The 18,572-nt window shown below is 42.9% G+C and overlaps 1 long non-coding RNA gene and 1 pseudogene across 1 annotated transcript in view; both read right to left on the bottom strand.

The window, feature by feature from the left end:
* Positions 1 to 8,885: 8,885 nt before the first annotated feature.
* The window catches only part of LOC117979915 (uncharacterized), a 38,364-nt gene continuing 28,677 nt past the window's right edge, over positions 8,886 to 18,572 (bottom strand). Inside the window, exon 3 of the long non-coding RNA XR_004670980.3 lies at positions 8,886 to 9,274. This is a non-coding gene — a long non-coding RNA (uncharacterized LOC117979915). The remainder of the gene's footprint in view (positions 9,275 to 18,572) is intronic.
* LOC117979914 (RNA-binding protein with serine-rich domain 1-like) lies at positions 10,482 to 15,739 on the bottom strand (annotated as a pseudogene).

Below are 18,572 nucleotides of genomic sequence, written 5' to 3'. Positions count from 1 at the left end.
AATCTATTACCTCTTATGGTTCTGTGGGTAAATTGGAAACATCTGAGGAAGTCTTGCTTGGGGGCTTACCTGGTTGTAGTCAGGTGGTGGCTAGGACTGTAGTCATCTGAAGACTAACCTCATCTGGATGGCCAAGATGGCTTCTTTAATCTCATGTTGGGATAACTGTAACACCTCCATGTGGCCAACTTGGGTTTCCTCACAGCATGGCCGACTTAGAGTTATTGGTGGAACTTTTTATATGGTAGCTGGCTTTCCCCAGAATGTTCCAAGAAACCAAGTCAAAAGTTGCAAATGTTACATAGTGAAACTACTGTCACATTTAATGTTTCAACAAGGCCGGCCCAGATTCAGTGTGGGAAAAGACCACAAAAGAGGCAGAATAATTGGAGGCGTGGTTCACAGGGGGGCCCTCTGTTGAGACTAGCTTCCATACCTGGTTGTTCCTTGACAATAAAATGGACAGAACAAGTGCTTAATGGTAATGTGGTCATACTTAAAAAGGGAGATTAATATAAGTGTAAGATTTCAGGATATTAGTGTTCATTATACAAATGTAAGTTATCATTATTATAAGTCCTCGGGCTTGCTATGTAATTTCAACTATTTTGACCTAAGGAATGTGGCCAGTTCACTCCTCTTTTGATCCCATGTGATGGTGATTAAGTGATTTTGCATAAATCAATTTATTCTACAAGTAGAATCCAGGCGTGCACACTATGTTGCTTCCTCTGAATTTTTTTATGGCTCAACCAAACCATGTGAAGAAAAGATACACTTAGAACAAATTACAGGCTGGAGTCAGCTTGGAAAACTTTGTGTTATATGAAAGCACAAACCCTGACAGACCTGCAAAACCTCTTAGACAATTCATCAGACATAAAAGACTATTGCTGAGACATTTAACACTGGATATTAAAAGCTGTTCACAGCACTCAAAAGACAATATATGGCAGACTCGATTTCCACTTTCTTTAATTTGGAAGTTCTATCTTTAGTAGCAATTTACATTTTCCACACAATTAAAGACTGTACCTATTTCTGATACGCACTTCAAGTATCCAATTCGTCTGTGATTTACATTTTCTTCTCTGTTTATCTGTTTATTTTCCTCTCAGTTAGAAAACGAGGTTTTAAATTTTGGCATCATCACTTAAAGTCTGGGTAATGCTGGGCAAATTTGATTAACCATTCAAGAGGGTCAGTTGGCTGATATGTTAAATGGGAATATGATTTTGTTTCAGGAATTGTTGTGGCTCTTGAAGGCTATGAGCATAGCCAGGCATGCAGTAGATATTCAACACATACATATTCATTGATCTTTTAATACACTTTTTGTTGGTGGATTCAAAGGGTCTGTAAATAGGAATTCACTTGTGACAATGGAACAGCCCTTCAGATATCATTGTACCATCATGAATGTCAAGGCCAATACATCTAAAAATCAATGAAATTTTATTGTGCTTCTAATGGTAACCATTTACATAAGTCCAAGCCATGGGCAAATGTGATATAGTGGTATAGTAAGAACTATGTACAAATGCTCCTTGACTTACAATGGAGTTATATCCCAATAAATCTGATTTATTGAAATAACTTGATAAGTTGAAAATACTGTAAATCAAAAATGCATGTAATATGCTAATCTATTTAACATCATAGATAAGCCTAGCCTACCTTAAACATGCACAGAACACTTACATTAACTTAAAGTTGGGCAAAATAACCTACCACAAAGCCTATTTTAGAATGAAATGTTGAATATCTCATGTCATTTATTGAATATTGTACTGAAAGTGAAAAACAGAATGGTTGTATGAGTACCCACCAGTAGCACATACAGCTGAAAGCACACTGGGCCTGAAATATGTTTGAAGAATTGAACTAAAATTAATTTTTGAATGATGGGGGTGCTACAGCCACAGGGTCATCAATTTCTCTCTCTTCCAGTGAGGCTTAAGAAGAGCTGATAGAAGGCACTGGAACACGGACACTTGTTTATGGGTCAGCAGCAATAGCGTTCTTCAGGACGATACCAAGTGTCAGTTTAGCCCAGTGAGCACGTGGCTGAATGGGAACTACTGCTCGCTGCCACTGCTCAGCCTTGCTAGAGAGTATCTTACTGAATATCACTAGACCAGGAAGATATCAAAATTCAAAATTGGAAATATGGTTTCTACTGAATTTGTATTGCTTCTGCTACCATCACAAAGTCAGAAAATAGTAAGCCAAATCACTGTAAGCTGAGAACCATCCGTATGTTGGTCTTCATCTTGTTCTTGATATACAACTTCTAAAACTCTTGGAATTTCCTAAGGGATAAAAGCAATAAAGCACAGAAAGGAGCCTTTTGTTATTCACAACAGGCCGCTTTCCACCACACCTGAGTTAACATTGATGAGATGACTTTTGTAAAACTCCTGGATAACCACAGGATGGGAGGTGGTTGCCAGGAGAAACAACCACATGATTAAAAGGTCTGAGCTTTCAGCCCTAGCTGCCACACTCCCTCACTTCTGATCTCCCTGAAGGAAGCAGGTGAAGAGGGGCTGAAGATGGAGTTGATCACCGAAGGTCAATGATTTAATCAGCCATACCTACTTAATGGTGTGACCATAAAAACCCAAAAGGACAGAGTTCAGAGTTTCCAAGTTGATGAACATTTGAGGGTGCTGGGAAGATAGCAAGCCCAGAGAGGCCATGGACGCTCTGCACTCCTTCATTCTGCATCATCTCATGGCAGACGGTGGAAGGGCAAGGGAAGGTGAGAGCAAGAGAGCAAAATATGCTGAACTCACTTTTAAAAGAAACCCACTCTTGTGACAGCTATTTCACTCCCTTGATAATGACATTAATCCATTCCTTCAGGCCAAGCTTTCATGACATAATCACCTCTTACGAGGCCCCACCTCCCAATAGTGTTGCATTGGAGATTAAGTTTTCAATACATAAATTTTGGGGACACATTCAAACCACAGCATTCCATTCTTGGTCCTCCAAATGCATGTTCCTACAATGCAAAATACATTCATTCTATCCCAATAGTCTCAAATTCTTAACTTGTTCTAGTCATCAACTCAAAAGTTCAAAGTCCAGAGTCTCATCTAAATCAAATATAAGTGACACTAAAGGCACAATTCATCAGAGGCAAATTATTTTCCAGCTGTGAGCCTGTGAAATTAACAAGTTATGAAATACAATGGTGAAACGGGCACAGAATAGACATTCTCACTTCAAAAGAGAGAAATAGACGAAAAGAAGGGAGTAACTGGGCCCAAGTAAGTCCAAAACCCAACAGGGAAAATAACACTCAGTCTTAAATCTGGAGAACAATTTATTTTGACTCCATGTCCTGAATCCTGAGCACAAAGTGGGTTAGGAACTGGGCCCCCAAAGTCTCAGGCAGCCCCATGCCTATGGCTTTGCCGGGCACAATCCATCCAGAAGCTATCATGGGTTAAAATCTTATGCCTGCAACTGCAGGGTTCCTGGAGCTGCACTCCAGTGGCTTTACAGTTCTGGGGTCTTAGGGGCTGTTCCACTCTCATAGCACCATTAGGCTTTGCATTAGTGGGTGCTGTCTGTGGTGTCTACTACTGTGACAGGTCTATGCCCCCAGACTGTCCAAGACATCCTTTGAAATTTAGACGAAGGCCATCTTGGCCACATAGCTCTTGCATTTTGTCTGCAGAATTAGAATCACATGAGTTCTCCCAAAGTTTATGGTTTGTAACTTTTGGAACAGTGGGTAAAGCCACACCTGGACTCACCTGAGCCACAGCTGGGGTGGCTGAGGGGTGCTGCACCAGAATTCAGGGATCCCTGAATTTTAGATGTCACAGGGCAGCAGATGCTGAGGTTCCATGGGCACTTCTTTGAAAACCTTGCCCTCAAGTTTCTAGCTCACCTGGGATGTCTCTGAAATGCTTCCAAGAGCATTCTCTCATTGTCTGGTTAAATGGAACCTGGCTTCCTTCTATCCATATTAATCACTTTAGCAAATGTTCACTTGGCCACACTCTTAGTGTTCTCTCCCAAGCATGTTTTTATTTATTTTTTATTTTTTTTTCTATTCCTGACATGGCAGGCTGAGCATTTTACAAGTCTTTTCATTGTGCTTCCCTTTTAATTATAAATTTCATCTTTAAATCACTTCTGACTTCTATCACTTCACTATAAGCAGTTAAAAGTAGCCAGGCAAGTCTTTCAATATCTTGCTTAGAAATTTCTTCCAACAGATATCCTATTAGGTTGGTGCAGATTTAATTGTACTTTTGCCATTACATCCAATGGCAAAAACCAACCTAATAGTTTATCACTCTTACTTAAATTGCACCTTCCATAGAGCCCTTGAGAATGGACACAGTTCAACCAAATCCTTTGTCAATTTATAACAAATATAGGCTTTATTTCAGTTTCCAATAAACTATTCCTTGTTTCTATCTCAGCCCTCATCAGAATGGCTTTTACTGTCCACATTTCTACCAACATTTTGATCATGACCACTTAAGTAATCTTTAACAAGATTCAGACTTTTCTTACAGCTATTCTCTTCTTCTGAGTCCTCCCCACAACAGCCCTTAAGGCTCTGTTTATGGCAATCTAGGCTTTTCCTAGCCTGCTTTCCTAAATTCTTCTAATCAGTGCACATTCTGCAGTTCCAAAGCTGTTTTCATATTTTCAGATATTTGTTATAGCAACAACATCACTTGTTCAGTACCAATTTTCTGTCTGAGTCCATTTTATTTTGCTAGAGCAGAATACCACATACTGGGTAATTTACAATAAACAGAAATTTATTTGGCTTACAGTTCTGAAGACTGGGGAGTCCTGGAGTATTTGAGAAACTTAGTGCCGTGTCATCCCATGGAACAAGGCATATAGGTGAGGGTGGGAGTGAGAGAACATGAGGGGGGGCAAACTCATTTTTCTAATAAACTTACTTCTGTGATAAATAAACCACTCCCTTGATAATGACATTCATCCATTCATGAGGGCAAAGGCTTCATGACCTAATTACCTCTTATTAGGCCCCAACCCCAAGCATTGGAGATTGAGTTTCCAACATATGAATTTTTTGAGATACGTTCAAACTATAACACATATCTCCCATTTGTCAGCTTCTGAGTTGTATCTTTTATAATAAACTTGTAATCATACATAAAGCACTTTTCTGAGTTCTATAAGCTATTGTATAAAATTATTAAACCTGAGAAAGGGGGTTATTGGAACCCTTGAATTTGTACTTGCCAAGTCAGAAGCAATGATGACACCTTAGATCTTGTTATTGACTTTTGAAGTGGGGGCAGTCTTGTGGGACTGAACCTTAGCCTATGGGGTCTGATACGATCTCAGGATCATATCAGAATTGAGTTAAATCATAGAACACCCAAATGTTGTTGTCTGCCAAGAATTTAAAAATTGCTTGGTGTGAGGGAGAAAAAAGCACACATTTGATGACTAGAAGTGAAATAGCGGTGTGGAAGTTGAGTGAGTATAAAACGATTTGTTTTATCCTGTAGGACAAACAAACACCATTTTTTGAGATAATTATCAGGATTATAAAGATCATTTTGTTTTTCTGAACTATTCCAATAATGAAGAAGAAAAGGCTGATGGTTTTCCTGTTCTTTCTTCTTACACATAGATAGATGCAGATTAAAGTTAATTTTCTTAAAACACTTCTACTAACTAGTTGAGAAATTTACTTCTTTTTCTAAAGATGATTGTTAACTGTTTTTCAAGGATGTAAAATGACTATTTTCAATTATCTATCATTTTTTCATTTTTACCAAGATGATTCCTTTAAAATTCAGTTATTTCCCCCTCTCAATGCAAATAGCCCTACTTACTATTATTATTTTTTTCTAGAGAGGTGGAGGATGGCAAGTTTGAAAAGGACAAAAAGAATTGTAAAGGTCAAGGGATATCTCAGTCTTGCCCTTCTATTTATTAAAATCCAATCTTACCCTTATTCATGATTGTCAAAATGCAGAAACAACCTATGTCCATCGATTGATGAATGAATAAACTAAATGGACGTATTTATACAGTAGAATATTATTTAGGCAAGAAAATGTATGAAGTTCTGATACGCGCTGCAGCAAGGGCGAGCCTTGAAAATGTTAAGTGAAATAAACCAGACACAAAAGAATAAATCTTCTATGATTCCACTTATATGAAATATCTATAGTGGGAAAATCCATAGAGATAGAAAGTAGATTAGCAGATACCAGGGGCTGGCAGGTAGGCAATGAAGTGTTATTGCTTAACTGGTATAAAGTTTCTGTTAGGGTGTTGAAAACTTTTTAGAAATAATGGTGATGGATGCACAACATTTTGAAAGCAATTAATGGCTCTGAATCATATAATCATACACATGAGATTAAAAGGGCAAACGTATGTTATATATATTTTACCACTATGTGAGTGTGTGTGTTTCTGTGTGTGTGTCCCAAAACAGGGGAAAACATTAATCTTAGGTTCTATGTGAACTTTGTATTTAATTGCAAACAAGTCAATTATGTTCTTGACTCATCTGTAGGATATGCATAAAATCTTCTATAAAAATGCTAAATCTATGCATCACTATTGCATGACAATTTCAGTTACCAATTGCTGCATTATTTATCAGTTTATAGATAGGAAATAAACATGGTACTTAATGTGAAGCAGGCCTAATTACACCCACTTTTCATGTGCCTAACTTGTGACTTAGCTTCAAACCAAATAAATCATTTACACTTGTAAGTTAAACTACTGTACAAGCGGTTTTCAGTTTCTCCCATCCTGAGATGTATATTATTGCCTCTCTAAATCACGTTATTCCCAATCTACCTGTGAAACGTTCAGCGACACAACCTCAGTGTGAATGCATCATCAGTCAGCAATTTCCAGGGTGGAAATTAACCCCTTGCCCTCTCAGTTCTGTTAAACAACAATTCCTGATCATGGGTTGAGCATAGCTGCCCAAACTGGAGTAAGTACTAAATAAATAAGCTCCTTAATAGTCAAAAGCAGATAGTATACTTGAGCTGTAATAAATTAACCAAAAGAATACATTAACAAGGGGTGGGTGTACCTTCAAATTATTTTTGTTTTGTTTATCTCCATCAGACACACAGGCTAATTGAGTAGGTATCATTTTGTATCGTATGCCAACTTCCTGCTAGATAGCAAGTGAAAAGTGTTATATAATTGGAAATAAGACTGACTATATTTAACGTTACATAGAGTTAAGTGTATATATGCATATGTGTGTGTGTGTGTGTGTATATATATATATATATATGCAGTCTTATATGGAGAAAATTTGACACCTTAGAATCTGATTGGATTCCTTAAATAATAGTTTAGTTGTGTAAAATAAGACCTGGGCAACTGGGCATTCTCCTACTAGAGGCCAGTAAATAGGAAGTTCAAGGGATTTGGGGGCTGATCAATAAATAAGATATGATCCTGAAAGGCTGTAACACACAACAAGCCTTATGGGGCAGTACTTGGACAGGGTTGCATAACAGGAAAGTCCTTACAGCACGAGACCATCCAGTGGTTTGAGTGCCCAGGTGATATTGCTAAACAGCAAGGCCGCGTCAGAAAGCTCCCAAAGGTAGCAGCTGCTTCTTCTGAATTTGTAATTACAAGGCCCTATCTTTTCAATGGGTAACAATTATCTGGTGAGGTTTCCCGGAGTATGCAAAACAAGCAGGCTACAGTTGGCTTGTTTGGGTTATATTTTAAATAATTGGATATGCAAAAATATTTGACTTTGGAGCAAGTGGAATTTTGAGCTCAGGGGTCTCAGCCTTCTGCGAAGAAGTAAACAACCCAGCAGTCAATACATAGAGGCCATCTTTGGCTCACTTACATAACCATAAGAAACTAGAGTGTCTGCCTTACACAGGAATGGATTGTTCATCTTCAAGTAGACTTCTGTCAACTCAGAAGATCCATCAAATGGCTTGTATTTGTTTTCTATCGCCATGGAAACACATTGCCGCAACTTAGTGGCTTACACAAGAAAAATGTTATTTTCTTACAGTTCTGAAATTTGGATGTTCAAACTCGGTCTTGGTGAGCTAAAATCAAAGTGTTGTCAGGAATCTGTTCCTTCTGGAGGCAATGGGAAGAATGTTTCATGAAGTCTTTTCTAGGTTTTAGAGTCCATTCTCATTTCTTGGCTAGTGGTCTCACATCAAATCACCTTCCTTCAGACTCTGATCTACCTCTGTTTCCCTCAAGATTCTTGTGACCACATTGGGTTCACTCAGGTAAGTTATCTCCCCATTTCAAGATTCTAACCTTCATCATACCTGCAAAGTCCTTCTGCTGTGTAATTTAACATATTCACAGGTTCCAGGGATTAGGATGTGGATATCTGTGGTGACATTATTCAGCCCCCCAAGGGGTGCTGGAGAAAACACAGACTCCAGGTCTGTGAGGAGCCTCAGGTTCAGGACACAGATAAAAGGAAGCTCAATGGACTCCCTTCAAGGCAGCCTCTTAACTGCACTGAGTGACTTCTGGAAGGGGGTATCGCTATTTTCAAACATACAGGTAGTGAGGATGAAATTTATGGTTTTAACAACTCAAGTTCTTGTAGCCCAGGGAAGCATTCTGACTCCCAGCCCTGGAGCAGTTTAAGAGATAGAGCCAATAAAGTCAGGCTTGTCTTCCTCAGGTTTCTTCCTCTTCGGACCATACTGTTCTGTGTTCCCTTTTCAAAGTTTGGGCCTCTCTGCACCCTAAAAATCCCAGTGACTCACAGGTGGCTCAGATGCAGTTCTTGTCCTGGTGGAGCCCACAGTTTCATGCGCTTCCGTGTGAAGAGACCACCAAACAGGCTTTGTGTGAGCAATAAAGCTGTTTATTTCACCTGGGTGCAGGTGGGCTGAGTCCGAAAAGAGAGTCAGCAAAGGGTGGTGGATTATCATTAGTTCTTATAGGTTTTGGGATAGGCGGTGAAGTTAAGAGCAATGTTTTGCGGGCAGGGGTGGATCTCACAAAGTACATTCTCAAGGGTGGGGAGAATTACAAAGAACCTTCTTAAGGGTGGGGGAGATTACAAAGTACCTTCTTAAGGGTGGGGGAGATTACAAAATACATTGATCAGTTAGGGTGGGGCAGGAACAAATCACAACGGTGGAATGTCATCAGTTAAGGCTATTTTTACTTCTTTTGTGGATCTTCAGTTACTTCAGGACATCTGGATGTATACGTGCAAGTGACAGGGGATGCGATGGCTTGGCTTGGGCTCAGAGGCCTGACACATAGCCTGTTGCAAAAGACATAAATATAAATGGAGATTCCATTTCCTTCCAGGACCCTGGGCATCTAGCCAAACCATTGATTCTGCAGCCCATGAACTGACACATAATTGCATGTCTAGCCATTTCTCCTTCCAAGTAAAGTGCATAACCAGGTGCACTGCCCAATGTTCTATTCACTGGGAGGTTTTCCCTTTGCTACTGTCCTTCATGGATATTCTGGAAAGAGGCTGTGGAGCTGCAGCTGTCCACATTTGGTGGTGTCTGCATATTATGCAAAATCATCTGAAGCCTGGTTCAACTGTCCTCTTCCTCTGTCAACTGATCATAGGGTACTACCCACGAAGCCACAGGTGCAGGCTAGAAGAGAGAAGGCAGTGTAGCCACAGTAGGGACCATGGGCATTTGGGTCACTTCTTCATGTAATTTACTTCTGCCTTCAGGACTTTCTTGGGTCTGAACCAGTATACAGAACTTCCTTTGGTGATGAAGTATTGTACTGCGTGCCTAACCTTATGGCTTGGTATGTCATGTAACACCCAGTTCATGATAAGTAGCTCAGATAGCATGGATACTTAGTGGCCCATAGTCAAGCATTCAGTTTCTACTAAGGCCTAACAGCTGGCAGAGAGCTGTCTCTCAAAAGGAGAAGAGTTTTCTGAAGATGATGGCAGAGCTTGCTCCAAAATCCTAAAGCCTGTACTATTTGCTTATGGGGGCTGCAAATATTTCCATCTGCTACTAACATTTCAAGCACAGGTTATTCTGAAACACACAATATGATTGAACCATTATTCTATAATTTGAATCTGAGGGGTCCAAGGCTTGAGAATGTCACCTAACCTGATGGAATTCAGGCAGTGCCACATGAAGGCTGAACACACAAACCTAGAGTCAGGGTTATGGGTTCAAATCTCAACCTCTCTTCTGTCTATCTAGAGTGGAAATATCTCCAGACAGACAGAAGAGAGTTTGACCCTGGACAAGTTCTTTGACTCCCAGTGCTTCCTTCCATCAATGTTGGAATGGCAATGATAACGGCAATCCCTTACTGGATTACGGAGAGCTGAATAATCAAATGTGTGGAAAAGAAGAACTCTTCTCATGTGATTAGGTGATGAATAAATATTCATTATGATTGTTGCCTCACTTTAACTTAGCTCTCTACTCAAATACCACCAAATAAAGGCTTCCCTCACCACCTTATAACTTCTGCTAACTTTCGATTTTCATTGTACTGATTTTTCCTCATAGAACTGATCATTACTAGGTATATTAGTAACATACAGATTAAATATTATTTTAAATGTTGCCCCTTTTTTTAATTTTTTTTTTAGATTTGCATTCCGATCTTGGGTTTATTCAACACAATTCTTCCACTCTACACAACAAAGTACAAACACAATGTCATCTAAAATGCTACAAAGGTATAAAACTCAAAAGAGAAATTTTATAGAACTGACTGTACAATAAAAGCAAAAAAGAAAAAAAATAAAAGCAATGTACATGTTGCCAAGATAACCTGAAAGACCACCATGAAGGACAGGCACAACCATGGCTGCGTGATGACCCCGCAGAGCTGGCTCTCAACTCACTCGCCAATTTCAGAGTACAGTGGTGGGGTGTGGTGTGTGCATCGGTGCACGGACAGAATCATGAGCAGCAACTACCATGGGTGAGAGGATCTTTGGGGGGCTGTGACCCTTGAAGTCAGAAGAGGCCTCGAGAGGCCAGGCCTAACAGGGTTGGCAGCTGCACTAAAGCCTGGGGCAGCTCCCTTTCCAAAAGGACACTGCCCAGCAACAGCAAGGGCACGGCCTGGCCACCATCCCAGGTCACTGGGGAAGGGAAAAGTGTGCTCCCAGGTAAGCAGGGTCAAACCACCCCCAAGAGCCTCACTTGTCCCTGGTGGCTCTGCCACTGAACTGACTCTTAGAAACCGGAAACGAGTGAGCTTTCTGGCCAGAAAACCGGAGGGAATCTTGACAGGCACACAGCATCCAAACCAACAGCACTTCTGCAGCCGGAGCCCGGCTGGCAGAGGGGTGCTGCCTGCTGCCTGCAAATCCTGCCAGAGTCAAGGGTTTGCTTTCCTACTGGTCTTGCTTTGGCTAGAAAAGTGACAAAACTGAGCTGGGTGGGGTATAAGTTACAGGGGTGAGAGCTTCAGTGGCCTGTTTATCGGGAGGAGTTGGAGCTGGAGCGGCTCCTGTGGCGGCGGCGGCCCGGGGACCGTGATCTCCGGCGCACGGGGGACCTGCGCCTCGGGAGCGGGACCATCTCCTCATCCGTGGGGGAGACCTGCGCCACATAGGCGGTGGTGGCAACATTCTCCTGGGAGGGCTGAATCTCCTGGGGGGTGGCCTAGGCCAGGGGGCCAGCACGGCGGTGGCAGTGATCTCCTGGCCATCAATTTGTCCTCCATCCATGTGCTTCAGCGCCTTCTCAGCTTCATCTGGATTCTCAAACTCTACGTACGCATAGCCTTTGGACAGATGGGGTTGCATCCTTTCCACGGGCATGTCAATCATTTTAATTTTCCCATAGGTGGAAAATATCTCCATGATGTGATCCTTTGTCACTTCCTGGTGAGTCTCCCAATGTGCACTTTGGTGGGCTTAGGAGATGGGCTCCGCCTTTTCCTCTCCTTTTCATCTCTTTTAGGTGGTTTGGATTTGGAGCGGGAGCGCCTCCTGTTGTCGTGTCTGCGCCGAGAAGGACTTGGAGAGCCAGAAGAGCTGCTAGAGCTGGAGCTGCGGGAGGTGCTGGAGCTTCCTGAGCGGCTGGATGCTGAGGAAGAGCTGGAGCCACTGCTTGAGCCAGTGCTGGTGCTGGAGCCTGGGCTGGAAGTCGAGCTGGACCGAGACCTGGTACTGCTGCTACCACTGGAAGCGCTGCGCCTCTTTCGCGTTTTGTCCCGGCCGCGATCCTTCTTACTCGACTCCTTGGTGGCCCCTATATCTTTTGAGCGATCCTTGGACTTCTCATCTGAGCGGTCTTTGCGTTTGGTAGGTGAAGGGGCCCTAATGCTGGATTTTTTATTATTTTCTTTGACTCCTAGCAAGCTCTTCTTTTTCACTCCTGATAAATCCATTCTCCCCTTCTGAGGTGTTCAAAGCAGCAATGGCGGACTCACTTATCTGAACTCTCACTTCTAACTTGATTCTGAGAAACGATCCCTAATCGATTGCAATTTACGCCAAAGAGCAGCCTTCTCCAAGAGCCAGTTGGTAAGGAGGACACAGCACACCAATGTGGTCCTGGTTTCCCTGTGCCGTGCATGCCAGGGGTGCTTCAAAATGCTGCTGAAAATATGTTCTGACCCAAGAAAGAAAAGCACCTGGCTTTGAACAGTCAAATGAGAGCCAAGGAGGGCCGAACGCCACCTTTGCTGCTCTTGTCCAGGGGTAAAATGTTTTGCTTTAGAACAGTAAGGTTCTGCAGACACCCAGCAGATAGTGCCTCGACACTGTTTGTGTCCTCGGACAATCAGTGAGTATCATTCAGAGTATAATTTAGAGTCTGGAGCCAGAGGGCCTGGGTTTGATTTGAGGTTTTACTGTGTGATTTTAGACAAGTCACTTATCCTTTCTCAAGTTTCTCATCATCAATATGGTGACAATTACAGTTCCAACCTTATAGTTACCCAGGGCATTAATTAAAGACTCGATAAATGTTAGGAGCAAGAGTTGTATCTCCAAGTCCGGAGGCTCCTTCCCCCACAGACACTTGTCTCCAAAGTTACATGTAATTTCTAAACTCTCAGCTGGGTTCCTGCACCCACCCGCCTTAGGATCACCTGCAGCAGCACTGTCCAATAGAAACCGTGTGAGGAGCCACAAGCATCACCTGAAATTCCTTAGTAGCCACGTCACAAAAATGGGTGAAATTAATTTTTAACATTTGACACATCCAAAATATTATCTTTCCAACATATAATCAACATAAAAATCTAATAAAGGTTTGCTTTTTTCCTAGTCTTCTAAAACTGGTGTGTGTTTTAATATTTCAGTCTTGATTAGCTGTATTTCACATGCTTAGTAGCCACATGTGGCCAATGGCTACTTTGCTGGACAGCACAGACCTAGAGTGGAGGTCACACCCGCAGATTCCAGCCCCACCCCCCCAAGAACTAAAGATCTGCCCGAATGTACTTTGTGAAATCAAACACCACCAGTTATTCTTTTTTTTATTATTATTATACTTTAAGTTTTAGGGTACATGTGCACATCGTGCAGGTTAGTTACATATGTATACATGTGCCATGCTGGTGTGCTGCACCCACTAATTCGTCATCTAGCATTAGGTATATCTCCCAATGCTATCCCTCCCCCCTCCCCCCACCCCACCACAGTCCCCAGAGTGTGATATTCCCCTTCCTGTGTCCATGTGATCTCATTGTTCAATTCCCACCTATGAGTGAGAATATGCGGTGTTTGGTTTTTTGTTCTTGCGATAGTTTACTGAGAATGATGATTTCCAGTTTCATCCGTGTCCCTACAAAGGACATGAACTCATCATTTTTTATGGCTGCATAGTATTCCATGGTGTATATGTGCCACATTTTCTTAATCCAGTCTATCATTGTTGGACATTTGGGTTGGTTCCAAGTCTTTGCTATTGTGAATAATGCTGCAATAAACATACGTGTGCATGTGTCTTTATAGCAGCATGATTTATAGTCTTTTGGGTATATACCCAGTAATGGGATGGCTGGGTCAAATGGTATTTCTAGTTCTAGATCCCTGAGGAATCGCCACACTGACTTCCACAATGGTTGAACTAGTTTACAGTCCCACCAACAGTGTAAAAGTGTTCCTATTTCTCCACATCCTCTCCAGCACCTGTTGTTTCCTGACTTTTTAATGATTGCCATTCTAACTGGTGTGAGATGGTATCTCATTGTGGTTTTGATTTGCATTTCTCTGATGGCCAGTGATGATGAGCATTTTTTCATGTGTTTTTTGGCTGCATAAATGTCTTCTTTGGTATTCCCTATTTAATAAATGGTGCTGGGAAAACTGGCTAGCCATATGTAGAAAGCTGAAACTGGATCCCTTCCTTACACCTTATACAAAAATCAATTCAAGATGGATTAAAGACTTAAACGTTAGACCTAAAACCATAAAAACCCTAGAAGAAAACCTAGGCATTACCATTCAGGACATAGGCATGGGAAAGGACTTCATGTCCAAAACACCAAAAGCAATGGCAACAAAAGACAAAATTGACAAATGGGATCTAATTAAACTAAAGAGCTTCTGCACAGCAAAAGAAACTACCATCAGAATGAACAGGCAACCTACAAAATGGGAGAAAATTTTCGCAACCTACTCATCTGACAAAGGGCTATTATCCAGAATCTACAATGAACTCAAACAAATTTACAAGAAAAAAACAACCCCATCAAAAAGTGGGCAAAGGACATGAACAGCCACCAGTTATTCTTAAGCACTCCAAACACTGAGAACCACTGAGTAAGCGGACGCCTTACTGGGTGCGGTCGAGTGCTAGAAAGCAAAAGTTGAGGTTCTCTGTTCACCCAAGTTCAGGTACCGGCTCAGGACCTCGGTTACCTCCCCCATCCTCCGGAAAGGTGCGCGTCCAACAGCCAGAGAGAGGAGAGAACAATTAGTTAAATCTCGAGGAGAGGGCGTTTCGGCACAAATCTTCAGAGCACCTTCGCCATTTAAAAGTACATTTCAGGCACAGTTCATGCGGAATCAAGACAAAAAGCCTACTCCACGTTTCTCCTCCAACAACCTTAACCTTCCCGTATCCGCCCCTCTGGGGTAACCCATCAAACTGAGCTCGGCCACCGTGCTCGGTCCATAGTGGGCCGTATCCCCAAGGCCTAGCGCCGATAATTGCACACGGGAGTCCGGGAAACGTTCGCGGAGTACACGTTTGAATTAATGACTCCGAAGGGGGGATCAGCCGACCTTCCACCGCATGCCACAAAGAAACTCCGCGCCCGCCGACACCGGCCCGACACGCCGACCTCGCCGCACCCGGTCCGCGTTCACTCACAACTTCCCCGTCCAGGCGCCGGGCCGCGAGCGCTTCCAGGGCAGGGCCTAGAGTTGGGGGCTTGGGTCTCCGGCCCGGCGGGAGGGCCCCAAGGGCGGAGGTCGCGCTCCCCGCTGGTCTGAGTCCCGCGGGCCTGGCTGGGCCACCGCCGAGCAGACGAAGCACAGGCGCCCTTCCGCCCGCAGCGGCCCTGACCACTTCCGGGCCACGGCCTCGACACCTCCTAATCCGCCCGCCCCGGGCCACACTCTTTCTTCTCGGAGCCCGCACCGCGCTGCCAGGCCACCGCCGCACTGCGGGGCTGAGGAGTGGACCGGCTTCACGATGCGTCCTGCCGGGCAGCCCCCGAAACACGGATGCGGTCGGATTCCGCCCCAAGTTACATCTTCCCGCCGCCACCACCTCCTCCTGCTTTCCTCAGCCGCCGAGGCCGGCGCCGCTCTCTGTTTTAATTTTTTTACCAAATGTAATTCATTTAAATCATTCTACAGATATTAAATGACCACCTACTATGTGCCAGGACCCATTCATGGGACTGGAAATATAACAGTAATTAAAAGGTAAAATTTTGTTCACCTTCTTTTCTGGTGTTCACTTACTGACCTTCACTACCAGGAGCCTGTCTCCATGAGAGTAGGGACTCTGTGTCTTCGATTCATTCCTGAAAACTCAGAACCTAGAACAGTGACTATCCCATAAAGTCAACACTTAGTGAATAAACAAATGAGTGAGTAATATTTTTACCCGGCACATGAAAATTGTCACCAGGGAAGAAAAGAGGAGCAAACCTTGAAGCTCTTTAACACGGAGAGAGCTGGGTAATGGAATGCATCTGAGATTTCCTCCTTATGATTCTGCAGGGTCTGTGCTGTTTCTTAGTGTGGAAAGTGAAAATCAGAGACATTAAACAGCTTCCTCAAGGACACACAGTTAGATGGAAATGGAGTCAGAATTCTAATCCAGGTCTATTTGACCACCAACTCTGCAATTTACCTACTATATCTGTGCAGAAGAGCCCTGAGTTACAGACCAGTAATGAGAAGAAATAGTGAAGGGTTGGCAAACACCTCAGTTACATAAGGAGTTTCTCTAGGCTGTGTGCATCACCCCACACTCCATCTAAAATAGATGTTGGAGATTTTAAACATCTAGGGTTTAGATACCTGAAAAAAATAAATCATTTTAGTGGTTTATGAAAAAAGGAAGAAGAGGAGAAGCAGCAGCAGGAGGAGGTGGAGGAGGAGGAGAAGGAGCAGGAAGGGGAAGAGGAGGGAGGGAGTGGAAAAGAAGAAGAGAAAAAATGAGTAACCAGGCGGACACTTAGTTGGCCTTTTGCTTACATCAGTATTTCATCCTTGGCCACCAATTGCACACTTGAAGTTGTTTACCTTCCTGGAGGATTTCTCAATCGTTCATTGTGAAGGATTCCTAGCCTCTCCTCAGTGGACAGCCAAGAGCCTCCTCTCAGCTGGGAGCCTTCCTCCCATTCACTGCAGTCTCCCTGAACTGCTTCCAGAGCCCAGCTTCTCTGGCCAATGGCCAAGGACTCAAACAGGCACTGTTCTTTCAGCACAGAAACACAGAAACCAAGTGCCTTGGTACAAACAGAAGGCTGCATTCTTTGGCTAGGATCTGGGAGAGATAATTACCCCGCAAGGTCTTCCTCTCATCTAAGCTGTTGTTTAGCTAGACAGCACAACAGAGTTTGTGGAAAGTGCTGCACAAAGGTTTAGTTCATTCATTTGCTGACCCTGTGATGAGTGACCGTGAGCCTCACCTTCCTGAGCTACAGATTTCCTTCTCTGAAAAGGGTCATAGAACTAGATTATCTTTAAATTTCTGAAAAATTCCAAAACATGATAATTTCTCCTAGGTATGAAAGAAGAAAGTTTAAGAAAAAGGGAAATTTTCTCCCTTCTTTGCTTCCTTCCTTCCCTCCCTCCCTCCTTCCCTCCCTGCCTCCTTCCCTTCCCTTCCCTTCCCTTCCCTTCCCTTCCCTTCCCTTCCCCTCCCCTCCCTTCCCTTCTCCTCCCTCCTTCCTGTCTTCTTTTTCCTCTCTCTCTCTCTAATGTACCAAGATTTTAAGTAAATAATTTCCGGATGAAATTAGTACCTTGAAATTTTGAAGTTGTCTTGGGTAGAAGCCAGAAAGATATCCTCTAAAAAGCTGTAGACATTTTATTATGCTCCTTACATGATGAAACTTGAGGACTCCTTTGCAGCCACCTTTTCCTCTGTTCATTATTTACAAATCTCATTTCTTGAGATGTCATAGAGGAATTCAGTGATGGGTTTGGTCATGGAAACCTATTTTCCATTTTTCATTTTCCATGCTACACTTGCCACTCGTTTCAGTGGTAGGAGTTGCTAAGTCAGTGAGTTAACCTTGTCTTGGCCTACAGCTGGGGCCTGGCAAAAACTTGTGAAATTGATTTAGAATGTGTTCTGTGGTCTATACCTTATCATTGTAAAAATGGATAATCTTTTTCTTTGAGACAGGGTCTAGCTTTGTCACCCAGGCTATAGTACAGTGGTATGATTGTATTTCACTGCAGCCTCAAACTCCTGGGCTCAAACAATCCTCCTACTTCAGCCTCCTGAGTAGCTGGAACCACAGGCACACACTATCACACCCAGCTGGAGAGGGTTTTTGAAAGTTCATTTACTGATATTTACATACAGGAGAAAACACAAATGAAAGCGAAGCTGAAGACTCTGATTTCATGAGAGATATTGTGAAGTTCTGGGTAGAGAAAGACTTTTGCAGGGTCCAGTGAAAAAGTAGCTCCAAATGGGGCAGAGCCAGTGTCCATATCCCAGCCCCCTTCCTCCTCAGACTTGGAGGCAGTGGGGGCAAGTGGCATGAGGGATAATTGTGCCAAGGTCACCTGGATTCTAAGTTGATTTTGTGTGAGCCGGAAACACACTTTTGTGTGTAAACCCTTTGGGATTTAGGGGTGCTGCTGTTGTAACAAAGCCAAAGCTTTACCTGATTGACATAACCCACAGGACAAGGGCAATGAGTAAACTAATTGTAGGCACATGGTATTATCTTTTTGCAAGTGGAAGAAAGAATCAGAAGATGCCGATGAGAGGAAGGACACCCTGCAATCAAGCTAAGAGGGCTCAATATCACTATCCATTTGGATTAAATGTCAGTGTGACCTTGCTTGGACAGAATTAATGTCTTTGGTGTATTCTGTTTCCTTGAAGCTTAGCAATGATTCCTTAGAAGGAAATGGAGGCTGGTGTTTGAGCCCAGGACTGTCTCACACT

This window comes from Pan paniscus, chromosome 3 (assembly GCF_029289425.2).
Source record: "Pan paniscus chromosome 3, NHGRI_mPanPan1-v2.0_pri, whole genome shotgun sequence".
NCBI lineage: Eukaryota > Metazoa > Chordata > Mammalia > Primates > Hominidae > Pan > Pan paniscus.
This window is presented reverse-complemented; position numbering and strand designations above follow the sequence as displayed.